This window comes from Aquarana catesbeiana, linkage group LG13 (assembly GCF_042186555.1).
Source record: "Aquarana catesbeiana isolate 2022-GZ linkage group LG13, ASM4218655v1, whole genome shotgun sequence".
Classification (NCBI taxonomy): Eukaryota; Metazoa; Chordata; class Amphibia; order Anura; family Ranidae; genus Aquarana; species Aquarana catesbeiana.
Window position 1 is genome coordinate 164,565,248 of NC_133336.1, and position 13,293 is coordinate 164,578,540.

At 56.4% G+C, this 13,293-nt stretch overlaps 58 non-coding genes and 3 pseudogenes across 58 annotated transcripts; all 61 read left to right on the forward strand.

The window, feature by feature from the left end:
- Nucleotides 1–35: 35 nt before the first annotated feature.
- LOC141117932 (5S ribosomal RNA) lies at nucleotides 36–154 on the forward strand. Its single transcript, XR_012237324.1, has one exon. It is a non-coding gene; the product is annotated as a 5S ribosomal RNA (ribosomal RNA).
- A 100-nt stretch (nucleotides 155–254) lies between these two features.
- On the forward strand, nucleotides 255–373 carry LOC141117933 (5S ribosomal RNA). The gene has a single exon (XR_012237325.1). It is a non-coding gene; the product is annotated as a 5S ribosomal RNA (ribosomal RNA).
- A 100-nt stretch (nucleotides 374–473) lies between these two features.
- LOC141117934 (5S ribosomal RNA) lies at nucleotides 474–592 on the forward strand. The gene has a single exon (XR_012237326.1). It is a non-coding gene; the product is annotated as a 5S ribosomal RNA (ribosomal RNA).
- A 99-nt stretch (nucleotides 593–691) lies between these two features.
- LOC141117935 (5S ribosomal RNA) lies at nucleotides 692–810 on the forward strand. Its single transcript, XR_012237327.1, has one exon. It is a non-coding gene; the product is annotated as a 5S ribosomal RNA (ribosomal RNA).
- Nucleotides 811–908: 98 nt separating this feature from the next.
- On the forward strand, nucleotides 909–1,027 carry LOC141117936 (5S ribosomal RNA). The gene has a single exon (XR_012237328.1). It is a non-coding gene; the product is annotated as a 5S ribosomal RNA (ribosomal RNA).
- Nucleotides 1,028–1,130: 103 nt separating this feature from the next.
- LOC141120364 (5S ribosomal RNA) lies at nucleotides 1,131–1,249 on the forward strand. Its single transcript, XR_012239687.1, has one exon. It is a non-coding gene; the product is annotated as a 5S ribosomal RNA (ribosomal RNA).
- A 98-nt stretch (nucleotides 1,250–1,347) lies between these two features.
- Nucleotides 1,348–1,466, forward strand: LOC141117938 (5S ribosomal RNA). The gene has a single exon (XR_012237330.1). It is a non-coding gene; the product is annotated as a 5S ribosomal RNA (ribosomal RNA).
- A 99-nt stretch (nucleotides 1,467–1,565) lies between these two features.
- LOC141117939 (5S ribosomal RNA) lies at nucleotides 1,566–1,684 on the forward strand. The gene has a single exon (XR_012237331.1). It is a non-coding gene; the product is annotated as a 5S ribosomal RNA (ribosomal RNA).
- A 100-nt stretch (nucleotides 1,685–1,784) lies between these two features.
- On the forward strand, nucleotides 1,785–1,903 carry LOC141120307 (5S ribosomal RNA). The gene has a single exon (XR_012239631.1). It is a non-coding gene; the product is annotated as a 5S ribosomal RNA (ribosomal RNA).
- A 100-nt stretch (nucleotides 1,904–2,003) lies between these two features.
- Nucleotides 2,004–2,122, forward strand: LOC141117940 (5S ribosomal RNA). The gene has a single exon (XR_012237332.1). It is a non-coding gene; the product is annotated as a 5S ribosomal RNA (ribosomal RNA).
- Nucleotides 2,123–2,221: 99 nt separating this feature from the next.
- Nucleotides 2,222–2,330, forward strand: LOC141120623 (5S ribosomal RNA; annotated as a pseudogene).
- Nucleotides 2,331–2,428: 98 nt separating this feature from the next.
- Nucleotides 2,429–2,547, forward strand: LOC141117941 (5S ribosomal RNA). The gene has a single exon (XR_012237333.1). It is a non-coding gene; the product is annotated as a 5S ribosomal RNA (ribosomal RNA).
- Nucleotides 2,548–2,646: 99 nt separating this feature from the next.
- On the forward strand, nucleotides 2,647–2,765 carry LOC141117942 (5S ribosomal RNA). The gene has a single exon (XR_012237334.1). It is a non-coding gene; the product is annotated as a 5S ribosomal RNA (ribosomal RNA).
- Nucleotides 2,766–2,864: 99 nt separating this feature from the next.
- LOC141120624 (5S ribosomal RNA) lies at nucleotides 2,865–2,973 on the forward strand (annotated as a pseudogene).
- Nucleotides 2,974–3,071: 98 nt separating this feature from the next.
- LOC141117943 (5S ribosomal RNA) lies at nucleotides 3,072–3,190 on the forward strand. The gene has a single exon (XR_012237335.1). It is a non-coding gene; the product is annotated as a 5S ribosomal RNA (ribosomal RNA).
- A 99-nt stretch (nucleotides 3,191–3,289) lies between these two features.
- LOC141117944 (5S ribosomal RNA) lies at nucleotides 3,290–3,408 on the forward strand. Its single transcript, XR_012237336.1, has one exon. It is a non-coding gene; the product is annotated as a 5S ribosomal RNA (ribosomal RNA).
- A 100-nt stretch (nucleotides 3,409–3,508) lies between these two features.
- On the forward strand, nucleotides 3,509–3,627 carry LOC141117945 (5S ribosomal RNA). The gene has a single exon (XR_012237337.1). It is a non-coding gene; the product is annotated as a 5S ribosomal RNA (ribosomal RNA).
- Nucleotides 3,628–3,727: 100 nt separating this feature from the next.
- LOC141117947 (5S ribosomal RNA) lies at nucleotides 3,728–3,846 on the forward strand. The gene has a single exon (XR_012237338.1). It is a non-coding gene; the product is annotated as a 5S ribosomal RNA (ribosomal RNA).
- Nucleotides 3,847–3,945: 99 nt separating this feature from the next.
- Nucleotides 3,946–4,064, forward strand: LOC141117948 (5S ribosomal RNA). Its single transcript, XR_012237339.1, has one exon. It is a non-coding gene; the product is annotated as a 5S ribosomal RNA (ribosomal RNA).
- A 98-nt stretch (nucleotides 4,065–4,162) lies between these two features.
- On the forward strand, nucleotides 4,163–4,281 carry LOC141117950 (5S ribosomal RNA). The gene has a single exon (XR_012237341.1). It is a non-coding gene; the product is annotated as a 5S ribosomal RNA (ribosomal RNA).
- Nucleotides 4,282–4,384: 103 nt separating this feature from the next.
- On the forward strand, nucleotides 4,385–4,503 carry LOC141120365 (5S ribosomal RNA). The gene has a single exon (XR_012239688.1). It is a non-coding gene; the product is annotated as a 5S ribosomal RNA (ribosomal RNA).
- A 98-nt stretch (nucleotides 4,504–4,601) lies between these two features.
- LOC141117951 (5S ribosomal RNA) lies at nucleotides 4,602–4,720 on the forward strand. Its single transcript, XR_012237342.1, has one exon. It is a non-coding gene; the product is annotated as a 5S ribosomal RNA (ribosomal RNA).
- A 99-nt stretch (nucleotides 4,721–4,819) lies between these two features.
- On the forward strand, nucleotides 4,820–4,938 carry LOC141117952 (5S ribosomal RNA). Its single transcript, XR_012237343.1, has one exon. It is a non-coding gene; the product is annotated as a 5S ribosomal RNA (ribosomal RNA).
- A 100-nt stretch (nucleotides 4,939–5,038) lies between these two features.
- LOC141120308 (5S ribosomal RNA) lies at nucleotides 5,039–5,157 on the forward strand. The gene has a single exon (XR_012239632.1). It is a non-coding gene; the product is annotated as a 5S ribosomal RNA (ribosomal RNA).
- Nucleotides 5,158–5,257: 100 nt separating this feature from the next.
- On the forward strand, nucleotides 5,258–5,376 carry LOC141117953 (5S ribosomal RNA). The gene has a single exon (XR_012237344.1). It is a non-coding gene; the product is annotated as a 5S ribosomal RNA (ribosomal RNA).
- A 99-nt stretch (nucleotides 5,377–5,475) lies between these two features.
- Nucleotides 5,476–5,584, forward strand: LOC141120626 (5S ribosomal RNA; annotated as a pseudogene).
- A 98-nt stretch (nucleotides 5,585–5,682) lies between these two features.
- On the forward strand, nucleotides 5,683–5,801 carry LOC141117954 (5S ribosomal RNA). Its single transcript, XR_012237345.1, has one exon. It is a non-coding gene; the product is annotated as a 5S ribosomal RNA (ribosomal RNA).
- Nucleotides 5,802–5,900: 99 nt separating this feature from the next.
- On the forward strand, nucleotides 5,901–6,019 carry LOC141117955 (5S ribosomal RNA). The gene has a single exon (XR_012237346.1). It is a non-coding gene; the product is annotated as a 5S ribosomal RNA (ribosomal RNA).
- Nucleotides 6,020–6,119: 100 nt separating this feature from the next.
- Nucleotides 6,120–6,238, forward strand: LOC141117956 (5S ribosomal RNA). Its single transcript, XR_012237347.1, has one exon. It is a non-coding gene; the product is annotated as a 5S ribosomal RNA (ribosomal RNA).
- A 100-nt stretch (nucleotides 6,239–6,338) lies between these two features.
- Nucleotides 6,339–6,457, forward strand: LOC141117957 (5S ribosomal RNA). Its single transcript, XR_012237348.1, has one exon. It is a non-coding gene; the product is annotated as a 5S ribosomal RNA (ribosomal RNA).
- A 99-nt stretch (nucleotides 6,458–6,556) lies between these two features.
- LOC141120267 (5S ribosomal RNA) lies at nucleotides 6,557–6,675 on the forward strand. The gene has a single exon (XR_012239592.1). It is a non-coding gene; the product is annotated as a 5S ribosomal RNA (ribosomal RNA).
- Nucleotides 6,676–6,773: 98 nt separating this feature from the next.
- LOC141120014 (5S ribosomal RNA) lies at nucleotides 6,774–6,892 on the forward strand. Its single transcript, XR_012239347.1, has one exon. It is a non-coding gene; the product is annotated as a 5S ribosomal RNA (ribosomal RNA).
- A 99-nt stretch (nucleotides 6,893–6,991) lies between these two features.
- On the forward strand, nucleotides 6,992–7,110 carry LOC141117958 (5S ribosomal RNA). The gene has a single exon (XR_012237349.1). It is a non-coding gene; the product is annotated as a 5S ribosomal RNA (ribosomal RNA).
- Nucleotides 7,111–7,208: 98 nt separating this feature from the next.
- Nucleotides 7,209–7,327, forward strand: LOC141117959 (5S ribosomal RNA). Its single transcript, XR_012237350.1, has one exon. It is a non-coding gene; the product is annotated as a 5S ribosomal RNA (ribosomal RNA).
- Nucleotides 7,328–7,426: 99 nt separating this feature from the next.
- LOC141117961 (5S ribosomal RNA) lies at nucleotides 7,427–7,545 on the forward strand. The gene has a single exon (XR_012237352.1). It is a non-coding gene; the product is annotated as a 5S ribosomal RNA (ribosomal RNA).
- Nucleotides 7,546–7,644: 99 nt separating this feature from the next.
- Nucleotides 7,645–7,763, forward strand: LOC141120822 (5S ribosomal RNA). Its single transcript, XR_012239973.1, has one exon. It is a non-coding gene; the product is annotated as a 5S ribosomal RNA (ribosomal RNA).
- A 100-nt stretch (nucleotides 7,764–7,863) lies between these two features.
- LOC141117963 (5S ribosomal RNA) lies at nucleotides 7,864–7,982 on the forward strand. Its single transcript, XR_012237353.1, has one exon. It is a non-coding gene; the product is annotated as a 5S ribosomal RNA (ribosomal RNA).
- A 99-nt stretch (nucleotides 7,983–8,081) lies between these two features.
- LOC141119875 (5S ribosomal RNA) lies at nucleotides 8,082–8,200 on the forward strand. Its single transcript, XR_012239209.1, has one exon. It is a non-coding gene; the product is annotated as a 5S ribosomal RNA (ribosomal RNA).
- Nucleotides 8,201–8,298: 98 nt separating this feature from the next.
- Nucleotides 8,299–8,417, forward strand: LOC141120250 (5S ribosomal RNA). Its single transcript, XR_012239576.1, has one exon. It is a non-coding gene; the product is annotated as a 5S ribosomal RNA (ribosomal RNA).
- A 99-nt stretch (nucleotides 8,418–8,516) lies between these two features.
- On the forward strand, nucleotides 8,517–8,635 carry LOC141117964 (5S ribosomal RNA). The gene has a single exon (XR_012237354.1). It is a non-coding gene; the product is annotated as a 5S ribosomal RNA (ribosomal RNA).
- Nucleotides 8,636–8,735: 100 nt separating this feature from the next.
- On the forward strand, nucleotides 8,736–8,854 carry LOC141117965 (5S ribosomal RNA). Its single transcript, XR_012237355.1, has one exon. It is a non-coding gene; the product is annotated as a 5S ribosomal RNA (ribosomal RNA).
- Nucleotides 8,855–8,954: 100 nt separating this feature from the next.
- Nucleotides 8,955–9,073, forward strand: LOC141120192 (5S ribosomal RNA). Its single transcript, XR_012239519.1, has one exon. It is a non-coding gene; the product is annotated as a 5S ribosomal RNA (ribosomal RNA).
- Nucleotides 9,074–9,172: 99 nt separating this feature from the next.
- On the forward strand, nucleotides 9,173–9,291 carry LOC141117966 (5S ribosomal RNA). The gene has a single exon (XR_012237356.1). It is a non-coding gene; the product is annotated as a 5S ribosomal RNA (ribosomal RNA).
- Nucleotides 9,292–9,389: 98 nt separating this feature from the next.
- Nucleotides 9,390–9,508, forward strand: LOC141117967 (5S ribosomal RNA). The gene has a single exon (XR_012237357.1). It is a non-coding gene; the product is annotated as a 5S ribosomal RNA (ribosomal RNA).
- Nucleotides 9,509–9,608: 100 nt separating this feature from the next.
- Nucleotides 9,609–9,727, forward strand: LOC141120100 (5S ribosomal RNA). Its single transcript, XR_012239430.1, has one exon. It is a non-coding gene; the product is annotated as a 5S ribosomal RNA (ribosomal RNA).
- Nucleotides 9,728–9,826: 99 nt separating this feature from the next.
- Nucleotides 9,827–9,945, forward strand: LOC141120576 (5S ribosomal RNA). The gene has a single exon (XR_012239891.1). It is a non-coding gene; the product is annotated as a 5S ribosomal RNA (ribosomal RNA).
- Nucleotides 9,946–10,043: 98 nt separating this feature from the next.
- On the forward strand, nucleotides 10,044–10,162 carry LOC141117968 (5S ribosomal RNA). The gene has a single exon (XR_012237358.1). It is a non-coding gene; the product is annotated as a 5S ribosomal RNA (ribosomal RNA).
- A 99-nt stretch (nucleotides 10,163–10,261) lies between these two features.
- On the forward strand, nucleotides 10,262–10,380 carry LOC141117969 (5S ribosomal RNA). The gene has a single exon (XR_012237359.1). It is a non-coding gene; the product is annotated as a 5S ribosomal RNA (ribosomal RNA).
- Nucleotides 10,381–10,480: 100 nt separating this feature from the next.
- Nucleotides 10,481–10,599, forward strand: LOC141117970 (5S ribosomal RNA). Its single transcript, XR_012237360.1, has one exon. It is a non-coding gene; the product is annotated as a 5S ribosomal RNA (ribosomal RNA).
- Nucleotides 10,600–10,699: 100 nt separating this feature from the next.
- Nucleotides 10,700–10,818, forward strand: LOC141117971 (5S ribosomal RNA). The gene has a single exon (XR_012237361.1). It is a non-coding gene; the product is annotated as a 5S ribosomal RNA (ribosomal RNA).
- Nucleotides 10,819–10,917: 99 nt separating this feature from the next.
- Nucleotides 10,918–11,036, forward strand: LOC141117973 (5S ribosomal RNA). The gene has a single exon (XR_012237363.1). It is a non-coding gene; the product is annotated as a 5S ribosomal RNA (ribosomal RNA).
- A 98-nt stretch (nucleotides 11,037–11,134) lies between these two features.
- LOC141117974 (5S ribosomal RNA) lies at nucleotides 11,135–11,253 on the forward strand. Its single transcript, XR_012237364.1, has one exon. It is a non-coding gene; the product is annotated as a 5S ribosomal RNA (ribosomal RNA).
- Nucleotides 11,254–11,352: 99 nt separating this feature from the next.
- On the forward strand, nucleotides 11,353–11,471 carry LOC141117975 (5S ribosomal RNA). Its single transcript, XR_012237365.1, has one exon. It is a non-coding gene; the product is annotated as a 5S ribosomal RNA (ribosomal RNA).
- A 98-nt stretch (nucleotides 11,472–11,569) lies between these two features.
- On the forward strand, nucleotides 11,570–11,688 carry LOC141117976 (5S ribosomal RNA). Its single transcript, XR_012237366.1, has one exon. It is a non-coding gene; the product is annotated as a 5S ribosomal RNA (ribosomal RNA).
- A 99-nt stretch (nucleotides 11,689–11,787) lies between these two features.
- LOC141117977 (5S ribosomal RNA) lies at nucleotides 11,788–11,906 on the forward strand. The gene has a single exon (XR_012237367.1). It is a non-coding gene; the product is annotated as a 5S ribosomal RNA (ribosomal RNA).
- Nucleotides 11,907–12,006: 100 nt separating this feature from the next.
- Nucleotides 12,007–12,125, forward strand: LOC141117979 (5S ribosomal RNA). Its single transcript, XR_012237368.1, has one exon. It is a non-coding gene; the product is annotated as a 5S ribosomal RNA (ribosomal RNA).
- A 100-nt stretch (nucleotides 12,126–12,225) lies between these two features.
- On the forward strand, nucleotides 12,226–12,344 carry LOC141117980 (5S ribosomal RNA). Its single transcript, XR_012237369.1, has one exon. It is a non-coding gene; the product is annotated as a 5S ribosomal RNA (ribosomal RNA).
- A 99-nt stretch (nucleotides 12,345–12,443) lies between these two features.
- Nucleotides 12,444–12,562, forward strand: LOC141117981 (5S ribosomal RNA). Its single transcript, XR_012237370.1, has one exon. It is a non-coding gene; the product is annotated as a 5S ribosomal RNA (ribosomal RNA).
- A 98-nt stretch (nucleotides 12,563–12,660) lies between these two features.
- LOC141117982 (5S ribosomal RNA) lies at nucleotides 12,661–12,779 on the forward strand. Its single transcript, XR_012237371.1, has one exon. It is a non-coding gene; the product is annotated as a 5S ribosomal RNA (ribosomal RNA).
- A 99-nt stretch (nucleotides 12,780–12,878) lies between these two features.
- LOC141117983 (5S ribosomal RNA) lies at nucleotides 12,879–12,997 on the forward strand. The gene has a single exon (XR_012237372.1). It is a non-coding gene; the product is annotated as a 5S ribosomal RNA (ribosomal RNA).
- Nucleotides 12,998–13,097: 100 nt separating this feature from the next.
- LOC141118985 (5S ribosomal RNA) lies at nucleotides 13,098–13,216 on the forward strand. The gene has a single exon (XR_012238340.1). It is a non-coding gene; the product is annotated as a 5S ribosomal RNA (ribosomal RNA).
- The last annotated feature ends 77 nt before the right edge of the window (nucleotides 13,217–13,293 follow it).

Sequence of the window (13,293 nt, forward strand, 5' to 3'; positions counted from 1 at the left end):
CAAAGTCAAGAGGGTTGAGCGTGCCGTAAGAGATCGCCTACGGCCACATCACCCTGAAAGCGCCCGATCTCGTCTGATCTCGGAGGCTAAGCAGGGTCGGGCCTGGTTAGTACCTGGATGGGAGACCGCCTGGGAATACCAGGTGCCGTAGGCTTCTTTTTTTTGGGGGAGTTCTGGACTTGCCCTGTTTTTTTTCCTCGTTTCCCATCTTGGCGCCGCCAAGGTCAAGAGGGTTGAGCGTGCCGTTAGAGATCGCCTACGGCCACATCACCCTGAAAGCGCCCGATCTCGTCTGATCTCGGAGGCTAAGCAGGGTCGGGCCTGGTTAGTACCTGGATGGGAGACCGCCTGGGAATACCAGGTGCCGTAGGCTTCTTTTTTTGGGGGGCGTTCTGGACTTGCCCTGTTTTTTTTCCTCGTTTCCCATCTTGGCGCCGCCAAGGTCAAGAGGGTTGAGCGTGCCGTTAGAGATCGCCTACGGCCACATCACCCTGAAAGCGCCCGATCTCGTCTGATCTCGGAGGCTAAGCAGGGTCGGGCCTGGTTAGTACCTGGATGGGAGACCGCCTGGGAATACCAGGTGCCGTAGGCTTCTTTTTTTCTTGGATTTCTGGACTTGCCCTGTTTTTTTTCCTCGTTTCCCATCTTGGCGCCGCCAAGGTCAAGAGGGTTGAGCGTGCCGTAGGAGATCGCCTACGGCCACATCACCCTGAAAGCGCCCGATCTCGTCTGATCTCGGAGGCTAAGCAGGGTCGGGCCTGGTTAGTACCTGGATGGGAGACCGCCTGGGAATACCAGGTGCCGTAGGCTTCTTTTTTTCTTGGAGTTCTGGACTTGCCCTGTTTTTTTCCTCGTTTCCCATCTTGGTGCCGCCAAAGTCAAGAGGGTTGAGCGTGCCGTAAGAGATCGCCTACGGCCACATCACCCTGAAAGCGCCCGATCTCGTCTGATCTCGGAGGCTAAGCAGGGTCGGGCCTGGTTAGTACCTGGATGGGAGACCGCCTGGGAATACCAGGTGCCGTAGGCTTCTTTTTTTCTTGGATTTCTGGACTTGCCCTTTTTTTTTTTTTTCCTCGTTTCCCATCTTGGCGCCGCCAAGGTCAAGAGGGTTGAGCGTGCCGTTAGAGATCGCCTACGGCCACATCACCCTGAAAGCGCCCGATCTCGTCTGATCTCGGAGGCTAAGCAGGGTCAGGCCTGGTTAGTACCTGGATGGGAGACCGCCTGGGAATACCAGGTGCCGTAGGCTTCTTTTTTTCTTGGAGTTCTGGACTTGCCCTGTTTTTTTCCTCGTTTCCCATCTTGGTGCCGCCAAAGTCAAGAGGGTTGAGCGTGCCGTAAGAGATCGCCTACGGCCACATCACCCTGAAAGCGCCCGATCTCGTCTGATCTCGGAGGCTAAGCAGGGTCGGGCCTGGTTAGTACCTGGATGGGAGACCGCCTGGGAATACCAGGTGCCGTAGGCTTCTTTTTTTTGGGGGAGTTCTGGACTTGCCCTGTTTTTTTCCTCGTTTCCCATCTTGGCGCCGCCAAGGTCAAGAGGGTTGAGCGTGCCGTTAGAGATCGCCTACGGCCACATCACCCTGAAAGCGCCCGATCTCGTCTGATCTCGGAGGCTAAGCAGGGTCGGGCCTGGTTAGTACCTGGATGGGAGACCGCCTGGGAATACCAGGTGCCGTAGGCTTCTTTTTTTTGGGGGAGTTCTGGACTTGCCTTGTTTTTTTTCCTCGTTTCCCATCTTGGCGCCGCCAAGGTCAAGAGGGTTGAGCGTGCCGTTAGAGATCGCCTACGGCCACATCACACTGAAAGCGCCCGATCTCGTCTGATCTCGGAGGCTAAGCAGGGTCGGGCCTGGTTAGTACCTGGATGGGAGACCGCCTGGGAATACCAGGTGCCGTAGGCTTCTTTTTTTGGGGGGCGTTCTGGACTTGCCCTGTTTTTTTTCCTCGTTTCCCATCTTGGCGCCGCCAAGGTCAAGAGGGTTGAGCGTGCCGTTAGAGATCGCCTACGGCCACATCACCCTGAAAGCGCCCGATCTCGTCTGATCTCGGAGGCTAAGCAGGGTCGGGCCTGGTTAGTACCTGGATGGGAGACCGCCTGGGAATACCAGGTGCCGTAGGCTTCTTTTTTTCTTGGAATTCTGGACTTGCCCTGTTTTTTTTCCTCGTTTCCCATCTTGGCGCCGCCAAGGTCAAGAGGGTTGAGCGTGCCGTTAGAGATCGCCTACGGCCACATCGCCCTGAAAGCGCCTGATCTCGGAGGCTAAGCAGGGTCGGGCCTGGTTAGTACCTGGATGGGAGACCGCCTGGGAATACCAGGTGCCGTAGGCTTCTTTTTTTCTTGGAGTTCTGGACTTGCCCTGTTTTTTTCCTCGTTTCCCATCTTGGTGCCGCCAAAGTCAAGAGGGTTGAGCGTGCCGTAAGAGATCGCCTACGGCCACATCACCCTGAAAGCGCCCGATCTCGTCTGATCTCGGAGGCTAAGCAGGGTCGGGCCTGGTTAGTACCTGGATGGGAGACCGCCTGGGAATACCAGGTGCCGTAGGCTTCTTTTTTTCTTGGAGTTCTGGACTTGCCCTGTTTTTTTTCCTCGTTTCCCATCTTGGCGCCGCCAAAGTCAAGAGGGTTGAGCGTGCCGTAAGAGATCGCCTACGGCCACATCACCCTGAAAGCGCCCGATCTCGTCTGATCTCGGAGGCTAAGCAGGGTCGGGCCTGGTTAGTACCTGGATGGGAGACCGCCTGGGAATACCAGGTGCCGTAGGCTTCTTTTTTTCTTGGATTTCTGGACTTGCCCTGTTTTTTTTCCTCGTTTCCCATCTTGGCGCCGCCAAGGTCAAGAGGGTTGAGCGTGCCGTTAGAGATCGCCTACGGCCACATCGCCCTGAAAGCGCCTGATCTCGGAGGCTAAGCAGGGTCGGGCCTGGTTAGTACCTGGATGGGAGACCGCCTGGGAATACCAGGTGCCGTAGGCTTCTTTTTTTCTTGGAGTTCTGGACTTGCCCTGTTTTTTTCCTCGTTTCCCATCTTGGTGCCGCCAAAGTCAAGAGGGTTGAGCGTGCCGTAAGAGATCGCCTACGGCCACATCACCCTGAAAGCGCCCGATCTCGTCTGATCTCGGAGGCTAAGCAGGGTCGGGCCTGGTTAGTACCTGGATGGGAGACCGCCTGGGAATACCAGGTGCCGTAGGCTTCTTTTTTTCTTGGAGTTCTGGACTTGCCCTGTTTTTTTTCCTCGTTTCCCATCTTGGCGCCGCCAAAGTCAAGAGGGTTGAGCGTGCCGTAAGAGATCGCCTACGGCCACATCACCCTGAAAGCGCCCGATCTCGTCTGATCTCGGAGGCTAAGCAGGGTCGGGCCTGGTTAGTACCTGGATGGGAGACCGCCTGGGAATACCAGGTGCCGTAGGCTTCTTTTTTTTGGGGGAGTTCTGGACTTGCCCTGTTTTTTTTCCTCGTTTCCCATCTTGGCGCCGCCAAGGTCAAGAGGGTTGAGCGTGCCGTTAGAGATCGCCTACGGCCACATCACCCTGAAAGCGCCCGATCTCGTCTGATCTCGGAGGCTAAGCAGGGTCGGGCCTGGTTAGTACCTGGATGGGAGACCGCCTGGGAATACCAGGTGCCGTAGGCTTCTTTTTTTGGGGGGCGTTCTGGACTTGCCCTGTTTTTTTTCCTCGTTTCCCATCTTGGCGCCGCCAAGGTCAAGAGGGTTGAGCGTGCCGTTAGAGATCGCCTACGGCCACATCACCCTGAAAGCGCCCGATCTCGTCTGATCTCGGAGGCTAAGCAGGGTCGGGCCTGGTTAGTACCTGGATGGGAGACCGCCTGGGAATACCAGGTGCCGTAGGCTTCTTTTTTTCTTGGATTTCTGGACTTGCCCTGTTTTTTTTCCTCGTTTCCCATCTTGGCGCCGCCAAGGTCAAGAGGGTTGAGCGTGCCGTAGGAGATCGCCTACGGCCACATCACCCTGAAAGCGCCCGATCTCGTCTGATCTCGGAGGCTAAGCAGGGTCGGGCCTGGTTAGTACCTGGATGGGAGACCGCCTGGGAATACCAGGTGCCGTAGGCTTCTTTTTTTCTTGGAGTTCTGGACTTGCCCTGTTTTTTTCCTCGTTTCCCATCTTGGTGCCGCCAAAGTCAAGAGGGTTGAGCGTGCCGTAAGAGATCGCCTACGGCCACATCACCCTGAAAGCGCCCGATCTCGTCTGATCTCGGAGGCTAAGCAGGGTCGGGCCTGGTTAGTACCTGGATGGGAGACCGCCTGGGAATACCAGGTGCCGTAGGCTTCTTTTTTTCTTGGATTTCTGGACTTGCCCTTTTTTTTTTTTTTCCTCGTTTCCCATCTTGGCGCCGCCAAGGTCAAGAGGGTTGAGCGTGCCGTTAGAGATCGCCTACGGCCACATCACCCTGAAAGCGCCCGATCTCGTCTGATCTCGGAGGCTAAGCAGGGTCAGGCCTGGTTAGTACCTGGATGGGAGACCGCCTGGGAATACCAGGTGCCGTAGGCTTCTTTTTTTCTTGGAGTTCTGGACTTGCCCTGTTTTTTTCCTCGTTTCCCATCTTGGTGCCGCCAAAGTCAAGAGGGTTGAGCGTGCCGTAAGAGATCGCCTACGGCCACATCACCCTGAAAGCGCCCGATCTCGTCTGATCTCGGAGGCTAAGCAGGGTCGGGCCTGGTTAGTACCTGGATGGGAGACCGCCTGGGAATACCAGGTGCCGTAGGCTTCTTTTTTTTGGGGGAGTTCTGGACTTGCCCTGTTTTTTTCCTCGTTTCCCATCTTGGCGCCGCCAAGGTCAAGAGGGTTGAGCGTGCCGTTAGAGATCGCCTACGGCCACATCACCCTGAAAGCGCCCGATCTCGTCTGATCTCGGAGGCTAAGCAGGGTCGGGCCTGGTTAGTACCTGGATGGGAGACCGCCTGGGAATACCAGGTGCCGTAGGCTTCTTTTTTTTGGGGGAGTTCTGGACTTGCCTTGTTTTTTTTCCTCGTTTCCCATCTTGGCGCCGCCAAGGTCAAGAGGGTTGAGCGTGCCGTTAGAGATCGCCTACGGCCACATCACACTGAAAGCGCCCGATCTCGTCTGATCTCGGAGGCTAAGCAGGGTCGGGCCTGGTTAGTACCTGGATGGGAGACCGCCTGGGAATACCAGGTGCCGTAGGCTTCTTTTTTTGGGGGGCGTTCTGGACTTGCCCTGTTTTTTTTCCTCGTTTCCCATCTTGGCGCCGCCAAGGTCAAGAGGGTTGAGCGTGCCGTTAGAGATCGCCTACGGCCACATCACCCTGAAAGCGCCCGATCTCGTCTGATCTCGGAGGCTAAGCAGGGTCGGGCCTGGTTAGTACCTGGATGGGAGACCGCCTGGGAATACCAGGTGCCGTAGGCTTCTTTTTTTCTTGGAATTCTGGACTTGCCCTGTTTTTTTTCCTCGTTTCCCATCTTGGCGCCGCCAAGGTCAAGAGGGTTGAGCGTGCCGTTAGAGATCGCCTACGGCCACATCGCCCTGAAAGCGCCTGATCTCGGAGGCTAAGCAGGGTCGGGCCTGGTTAGTACCTGGATGGGAGACCGCCTGGGAATACCAGGTGCCGTAGGCTTCTTTTTTTCTTGGAGTTCTGGACTTGCCCTGTTTTTTTCCTCGTTTCCCATCTTGGTGCCGCCAAAGTCAAGAGGGTTGAGCGTGCCGTAAGAGATCGCCTACGGCCACATCACCCTGAAAGCGCCCGATCTCGTCTGATCTCGGAGGCTAAGCAGGGTCGGGCCTGGTTAGTACCTGGATGGGAGACCGCCTGGGAATACCAGGTGCCGTAGGCTTCTTTTTTTCTTGGAGTTCTGGACTTGCCCTGTTTTTTTTCCTCGTTTCCCATCTTGGCGCCGCCAAAGTCAAGAGGGTTGAGCGTGCCGTAAGAGATCGCCTACGGCCACATCACCCTGAAAGCGCCCGATCTCGTCTGATCTCGGAGGCTAAGCAGGGTCGGGCCTGGTTAGTACCTGGATGGGAGACCGCCTGGGAATACCAGGTGCCGTAGGCTTCTTTTTTTTGGGGGAGTTCTGGACTTGCCCTGTTTTTTTTCCTCGTTTCCCATCTTGGCGCCGCCAAGGTCAAGAGGGTTGAGCGTGCCGTTAGAGATCGCCTACGGCCACATCACCCTGAAAGCGCCCGATCTCGTCTGATCTCGGAGGCTAAGCAGGGTCGGGCCTGGTTAGTACCTGGATGGGAGACCGCCTGGGAATACCAGGTGCCGTAGGCTTCTTTTTTTGGGGGGCGTTCTGGACTTGCCCTGTTTTTTTTCCTCGTTTCCCATCTTGGCGCCGCCAAGGTCAAGAGGGTTGAGCGTGCCGTTAGAGATCGCCTACGGCCACATCACCCTGAAAGCGCCCGATCTCGTCTGATCTCGGAGGCTAAGCAGGGTCGGGCCTGGTTAGTACCTGGATGGGAGACCGCCTGGGAATACCAGGTGCCGTAGGCTTCTTTTTTTCTTGGATTTCTGGACTTGCCCTGTTTTTTTTCCTCGTTTCCCATCTTGGCGCCGCCAAAGTCAAGAGGGTTGAGCGTGCCGTAAGAGATCGCCTACGGCCACATCACGCTGAAAGCGCCCGATCTCGTCTGATCTCGGAGGCTAAGCAGGGTCGGGCCTGGTTAGTACCTGGATGGGAGACCGCCTGGGAATACCAGGTGCCGTAGGCTTCTTTTTTTCTTGGAGTTCTGGACTTGCCCTGTTTTTTTCCTCGTTTCCCATCTTGGTGCCGCCAAAGTCAAGAGGGTTGAGCGTGCCATAAGAGATCGCCTACGGCCACATCACTCTGAAAGCGCCCGATCTCGTCTGATCTCGGAGGCTAAGCAGGGTCGGGCCTGGTTAGTACCTGGATGGGAGACCGCCTGGGAATACCAGGTGCCGTAGGCTTCTTTTTTTCTTGGATTTCTGGACTTGCCCTGTTTTTTTTCCTCGTTTCCCATCTTGGCGCCGCCAAGGTCAAGAGGGTTGAGCGTGCCGTTAGAGATCGCCTACGGCCACATCACCCTGAAAGCGCCCGATCTCGTCTGATCTCGGAGGCTAAGCAGGGTCGGGCCTGGTTAGTACCTGGATGGGAGACCGCCTGGGAATACCAGGTGCCGTAGGCTTCTTTTTTTCTTGGAGTTCTGGACTTGCCCTGTTTTTTTCCTCGTTTCCCATCTTGGTGCCGCCAAAGTCAAGAGGGTTGAGCGTGCCGTAAGAGATCGCCTACGGCCACATCACCCTGAAAGCGCCCGATCTCGTCTGATCTCGGAGGCTAAGCAGGGTCGGGCCTGGTTAGTACCTGGATGGGAGACCGCCTGGGAATACCAGGTGCCGTAGGCTTCTTTTTTTTGGGGGAGTTCTGGACTTGCCCTGTTTTTTTCCTCGTTTCCCATCTTGGCGCCGCCAAGGTCAAGAGGGTTGAGCGTGCCGTTAGAGATCGCCTACGGCCACATCACCCTGAAAGCGCCCGATCTCGTCTGATCTCGGAGGCTAAGCAGGGTCGGGCCTGGTTAGTACCTGGATGGGAGACCGCCTGGGAATACCAGGTGCCGTAGGCTTCTTTTTTTTGGGGGAGTTCTGGACTTGCCCTGTTTTTTTCCTCGTTTCCCATCTTGGCGCCGCCAAGGTCAAGAGCGTTGAGCGTGCCGTTAGAGATCGCCTACGGCCACATCACCCTGAAAGCGCCCGATCTCATCTGATCTCGGAGGCTAAGCAGGGTCGGGCCTGGTTAGTACCTGGATGGGAGACCGCCTGGGAATACCAGGTGCCGTAGGCTTCTTTTTTTGGGGGGCGTTCTGGACTTGCCCTGTTTTTTTTCCTCGTTTCCCATCTTGGCGCCGCCAAGGTCAAGAGGGTTAAGCGTGCCGTTAGAGATCGCCTACGGCCACATCACCCTGAAAGCGCCCGATCTCGTCTGATCTCGGAGGCTAAGCAGGGTCGGGCCTGGTTAGTACCTGGATGGGAGACCGCCTGGGAATACCAGGTGCCGTAGGCTTCTTTTTTTCTTGGATTTCTGGACTTGCCCTGTTTTTTTTCCTCGTTTCCCATCTTGGCGCCGCCAAGGTCAAGAGGGTTGAGCGTGCCGGTAGAGATCGCCTACGGCCACATCACCCTGAAAGCGCCCGATCTCGTCTGATCTCGGAGGCTAAGCAGGGTTGTGCCTGGTTAGTACCTGGATGGGAGACCGCCTGGGAATACCAGGTGCCGTAGGCTTCTTTTTTTCTTGGAGTTCTGGACTTGCCCTGTTTTTTTCCTCGTTTCCCATCTTGGTGCCGCCAAAGTCAAGAGGGTTGAGCGTGCCGTAAGAGATCGCCTACGGCCACATCACCCTGAAAGCGCCCGATCTCGTCTGATCTTGGAGGCTAAGCAGGGTCGGGCCTGGTTAGTACCTGGATGGGAGACCGCCTGGGAATACCAGGTGCCGTAGGCTTCTTTTTTTCTTGGAGTTCTGGACTTGCCCTGTTTTTTTTCCTCGTTTCCCATCTTGGCGCCGCCAAAGTCAAGAGGGTTGAGCGTGCCGTAAGAGATCGCCTACGGCCACATCACCCTGAAAGCGCCCGATCTCGTCTGATCTCGGAGGCTAAGCAGGGTCGGGCCTGGTTAGTACCTGGATGGGAGACCGCCTGGGAATACCAGGTGCCGTAGGCTTCTTTTTTTTGGGGGAGTTCTGGACTTGCCCTGTTTTTTTTCCTCGTTTCCCATCTTGGCGCCGCCAAGGTCAAGAGGGTTGAGCGTGCCGTTAGAGATCGCCTACGGCCACATCACCCTGAAAGCGCCCGATCTCGTCTGATCTCGGAGGCTAAGCAGGGTCGGGCCTGGTTAGTACCTGGATGGGAGACCGCCTGGGAATACCAGGTGCCGTAGGCTTCTTTTTTTGGGGGGCGTTCTGGACTTGCCCTGTTTTTTTTCCTCGTTTCCCATCTTGGCGCCGCCAAGGTCAAGAGGGTTGAGCGTGCCGTTAGAGATCGCCTATGGCTACATCACCCTGAAAGCGCCCGATCTCGTCTGATCTCGGAGGCTAAGCAGGGTCGGGCCTGGTTAGTACCTGGATGGGAGACCGCCTGGGAATACCAGGTGCCGTAGGCTTCTTTTTTTCTTGGATTTCTGGACTTGCCCTGTTTTTTTTCCTCGTTTCCCATCTTGGCGCCGCCAAAGTCAAGAGGGTTGAGCGTGCCGTAAGAGATCGCCTACGGCCACATCACCCTGAAAGCGCCCGATCTCGTCTGATCTCGGAGGCTAAGCAGGGTCGGGCCTGGTTAGTACCTGGATGGGAGACCGCCTGGGAATACCAGGTGCCGTAGGCTTCTTTTTTTCTTGGAGTTCTGGACTTGCCCTGTTTTTTTCCTCGTTTCCCATCTTGGTGCCGCCAAAGTCAAGAGGGTTGAGCGTGCCGTAAGAGATCGCCTACGGCCACATCACCCTGAAAGCGCCCGATCTCGTCTGATCTCGGAGGCTAAGCAGGGTCGGGCCTGGTTAGTACCTGGATGGGAGACCGCCTGGGAATACCAGGTGCCGTAGGCTTCTTTTTTTGGGGGGCGTTCTGGACTTGCCCTGTTTTTTTTCCTCGTTTCCCATCTTGGCGCCGCCAAGGTCAAGAGGGTTGAGCTTGCCGTTAGAGATCGCCTACGGCCACATCACCCTGAAAGCGCCTGATCTCGTCTGATCTCGGAGGCTAAGCAGGGTCGGGCCTGGTTAGTACCTGGATGGGAGACCGCCTGGGAATACCAGGTGCCGTAGGCTTCTTTTTTTCTTGGATTTCTGGACTTGCCCTGTTTTTTTTCCTCGTTTCCCATCTTGGCGCCGCCAAGGTCAAGAGGGTTGAGCGTGCCGTTAGAGATTGCCTACGGCCACATCACCCTGAAAGCGCCCGATCTCGTCTGATCTCGGAGGCTAAGCAGGGTCGGGCCTGGTTAGTACCTGGATGGGAGACCGCCTGGGACTACCAGGTGCCATAGGCTTCTTTTTTTCTTGGAGTTCTGGACTTGCCCTGTTTTTTTCCTCGTTTCCCATCTTGGTGCCGCCAAAGTCAAGAGGGTTGAGCGTGCCGTAAGAGATCGCCTACGGCCACATCACCCTGAAAGCGCCCGATCTCGTCTGATCTCGGAGGCTAAGCAGGGTCGGGCCTGGTTAGTACCTGGATGGGAGACCGCCTGGGAATACCAGGTGCCGTAGGCTTCTTTTTTTCTTGGAGTTCTGGACTTGCCCTGTTTTTTTTCCTCGTTTCCCATCTTGGCGCCGCCAAAGTCAAGAGGGTTGAGCGTGCCGTAAGAGATCGCCTACGGCCACATCACCCTGAAAGCGCCCGATCTCGTCTGATCTCGGAGGCTAAGCAGGGTCGGGCCTGGTTAGTACCTGGATGGGAGACCGCCTGGGAATACCAGGTGCCGTAGGCTTCTTTTTTTTGGGGGAGTTCTGGACTTGCCCTGTTTTTTTTCCTCGTTTCCCATCTTGGCGCCGCCAAGGTCAAGAGGGTTGAGCGTGCCGTTAGAGATCGCCTACGGCCACATCACCCTGAAAGCGCCCGATCTCGTCTGATCTCGGAGGCTAAGCAGGGTCGGGCCTGGTTAGTACCTGGATGGGAGACCGCCTGGGAATACCAGGTGCCGTAGGCTTATTTTTTTGGGGGGCGTTCTGGACTTGCCCTGTTTTTTTTCCTCGTTTCCCATCTTGGCGCCGCCAAGGTCAAGAGGGTTGAGCGTGCCGTTAGAGATCGCCTACGGCCACATCACCCTGAAAGCGCCCGATCTCGTCTGATCTCGGAGGCTAAGCAGGGTCGGGCCTGGTTAGTACCTGGATGGGAGACCGCCTGGGAATACCAGGTGCCGTAGGCTTCTTTTTTTCTTGGATTTCTGGACTTGCCCTGTTTTTTTTCCTCGTTTCCCATCTTGGCGCCGCCAAAGTCAAGAGGGTTGAGCGTGCCGTAAGAGATCGCCTACGGCCACATCACCCTGAAAGCGCCCGATCTCGTCTGATCTCGGAGGCTAAGCAGGGTCGGGCCTGGTTAGTACCTGGATGGGAGACCGCCTGGGAATACCAGGTGCCGTAGGCTTCTTTTTTTCTTGGAGTTCTGGACTTGCCCTGTTTTTTTCCTCGTTTCCCATCTTGGTGCCGCCAAAGTCAAGAGGGTTGAGCGTGCCGTAAGAGATCGCCTACGGCCACATCACCCTGAAAGCGCCCGATCTCGTCTGATCTCGGAGGCTAAGCAGGGTCGGGCCTGGTTAGTACCTGGATGGGAGACCGCCTGGGAATACCAGGTGCCGTAGGCTTCTTTTTTTCTTGGATTTCTGGACTTGCCCTGTTTTTTTTCCTCGTTTCCCATCTTGGCGCCGCCAAGGTCAAGAGGGTTGAGCGTGCCGTTAGAGATCGCCTACGGCCACATCACCCTGAAAGCGCCCGATCTCGTCTGATCTCGGAGGCTAAGCAGGGTCGGGCCTGGTTAGTACCTGGATGGGAGACCGCCTGGGAATACCAGGTGCCGTAGGCTTCTTTTTTTCTTGGAGTTCTGGACTTGCCCTGTTTTTTTCCTCGTTTCCCATCTTGGTGCCGCCAAAGTCAAGAGGGTTGAGCGTGCCGTAAGAGATCGCCTACGGCCACATCACCCTGAAAGCGCCCGATCTCGTCTGATCTCGGAGGCTAAGCAGGGTCGGGCCTGGTTAGTACCTGGATGGGAGACCGCCTGGGAATACCAGGTGCCGTAGGCTTCTTTTTTTTGGGGGAGTTCTGGACTTGCCCTGTTTTTTTCCTCGTTTCCCATCTTGGCGCCGCCAAGGTCAAGAGGGTTGAGCGTGCCGTTAGAGATCGCCTACGGCCACATCACCCTGAAAGCGCCCGATCTCGTCTGATCTCGGAGGCTAAGCAGGGTCGGGCCTGGTTAGTACCTGGATGGGAGACCGCCTGGGAATACCAGGTGCCGTAGGCTTCTTTTTTTTGGGGGAGTTCTGGACTTGCCCTGTTTTTTTTCCTCGTTTCCCATCTTGGCGCCGCCAAGGTCAAGAGGGTTGAGCGTGCCGTTAGAGATCGCCTACGGCCACATCACCCTGAAAGCGCCCGATCTCGTCTGATCTCGGAGGCTAAGCAGGGTCGGGCCTGGTTAGTACCTGGATGGGAGACCGCCTGGGAATACCAGGTGCCGTAGGCTTCTTTTTTTGGGGGGCGTTCTGGACTTGCCCTGTTTTTTTTCCTCGTTTCCCATCTTGGCGCCGCCAAGGTCAAGAGGGTTGAGCGTGCCGTTAGAGATCGCCTACGGCCACATCACCCTGAAAGCGCCCGATCTCGTCTGATCTCGGAGGCTAAGCAGGGTCGGGCCTGGTTAGTACCTGGATGGGAGACCGCCTGGGAATACCAGGTGCCGTAGGCTTCTTTTTTTCTTGGATTTCTGGACTTGCCCTGTTTTTTTTCCTCGTTTCCCATCTTGGCGCCGCCAAGGTCAAGAGGGTTGAGCGTGCCGTTAGAGATCGCCTACGGCCACATCACCCTGAAAGCGCCCGATCTCGTCTGATCTCGGAGGCTAAGCAGGGTCGGGCCTGGTTAGTACCTGGATGGGAGACCGCCTGGGAATACCAGGTGCCGTAGGCTTCTTTTTTTCTTGGAGTTCTGGACTTGCCCTGTTTTTTTCCTCGTTTCCCATCTTGGTGCCGCCAAAGTCAAGAGGGTTGAGCGTGCCGTAAGAGATTGCCTACGGCCACATCACCCTGAAAGCGCCCGATCTCGTCTGATCTCGGAGGCTAAGCAGGGTCGGGCCTGGTTAGTACCTGGATGGGAGACCGCCTGGGAATACCAGGTGCCGTAGGCTTCTTTTTTTCTTGGAGTTCTGGACTTGCCCTGTTTTTTTTCCTCGTTTCCCATCTTGGCGCCGCCAAAGTCAAGAGGGTTGAGCGTGCCGTAAGAGATCGCCTACGGCCACATCACCCTGAAAGCGCCCGATCTCGTCTGATCTCGGAGGCTAAGCAGGGTCGGGCCTGGTTAGTACCTGGATGGGAGACCGCCTGGGAATACCAGGTGCCGTAGGCTTCTTTTTTTTGGGGGAGTTCTGGACTTGCCCTGTTTTTTTTCCTCGTTTCCCATCTTGGCGCCGCCAAGGTCAAGAGGGTTGAGCGTGCCGTTAGAGATCGCCTACGGCCACATCACCCTGAAAGCGCCCGATCTCGTCTGATCTCGGAAGCTAAGCAGGGTCGGGCCTGGTTAGTACCTGGATGGGAGACCGCCTGGGAATACCAGGTGCCGTAGGCTTCTTTTTTTGGGGGGCGTTCTGGACTTGCCCTGTTTTTTTTCCTCGTTTCCCATCTTGGCGCCGCCAAGGTCAAGAG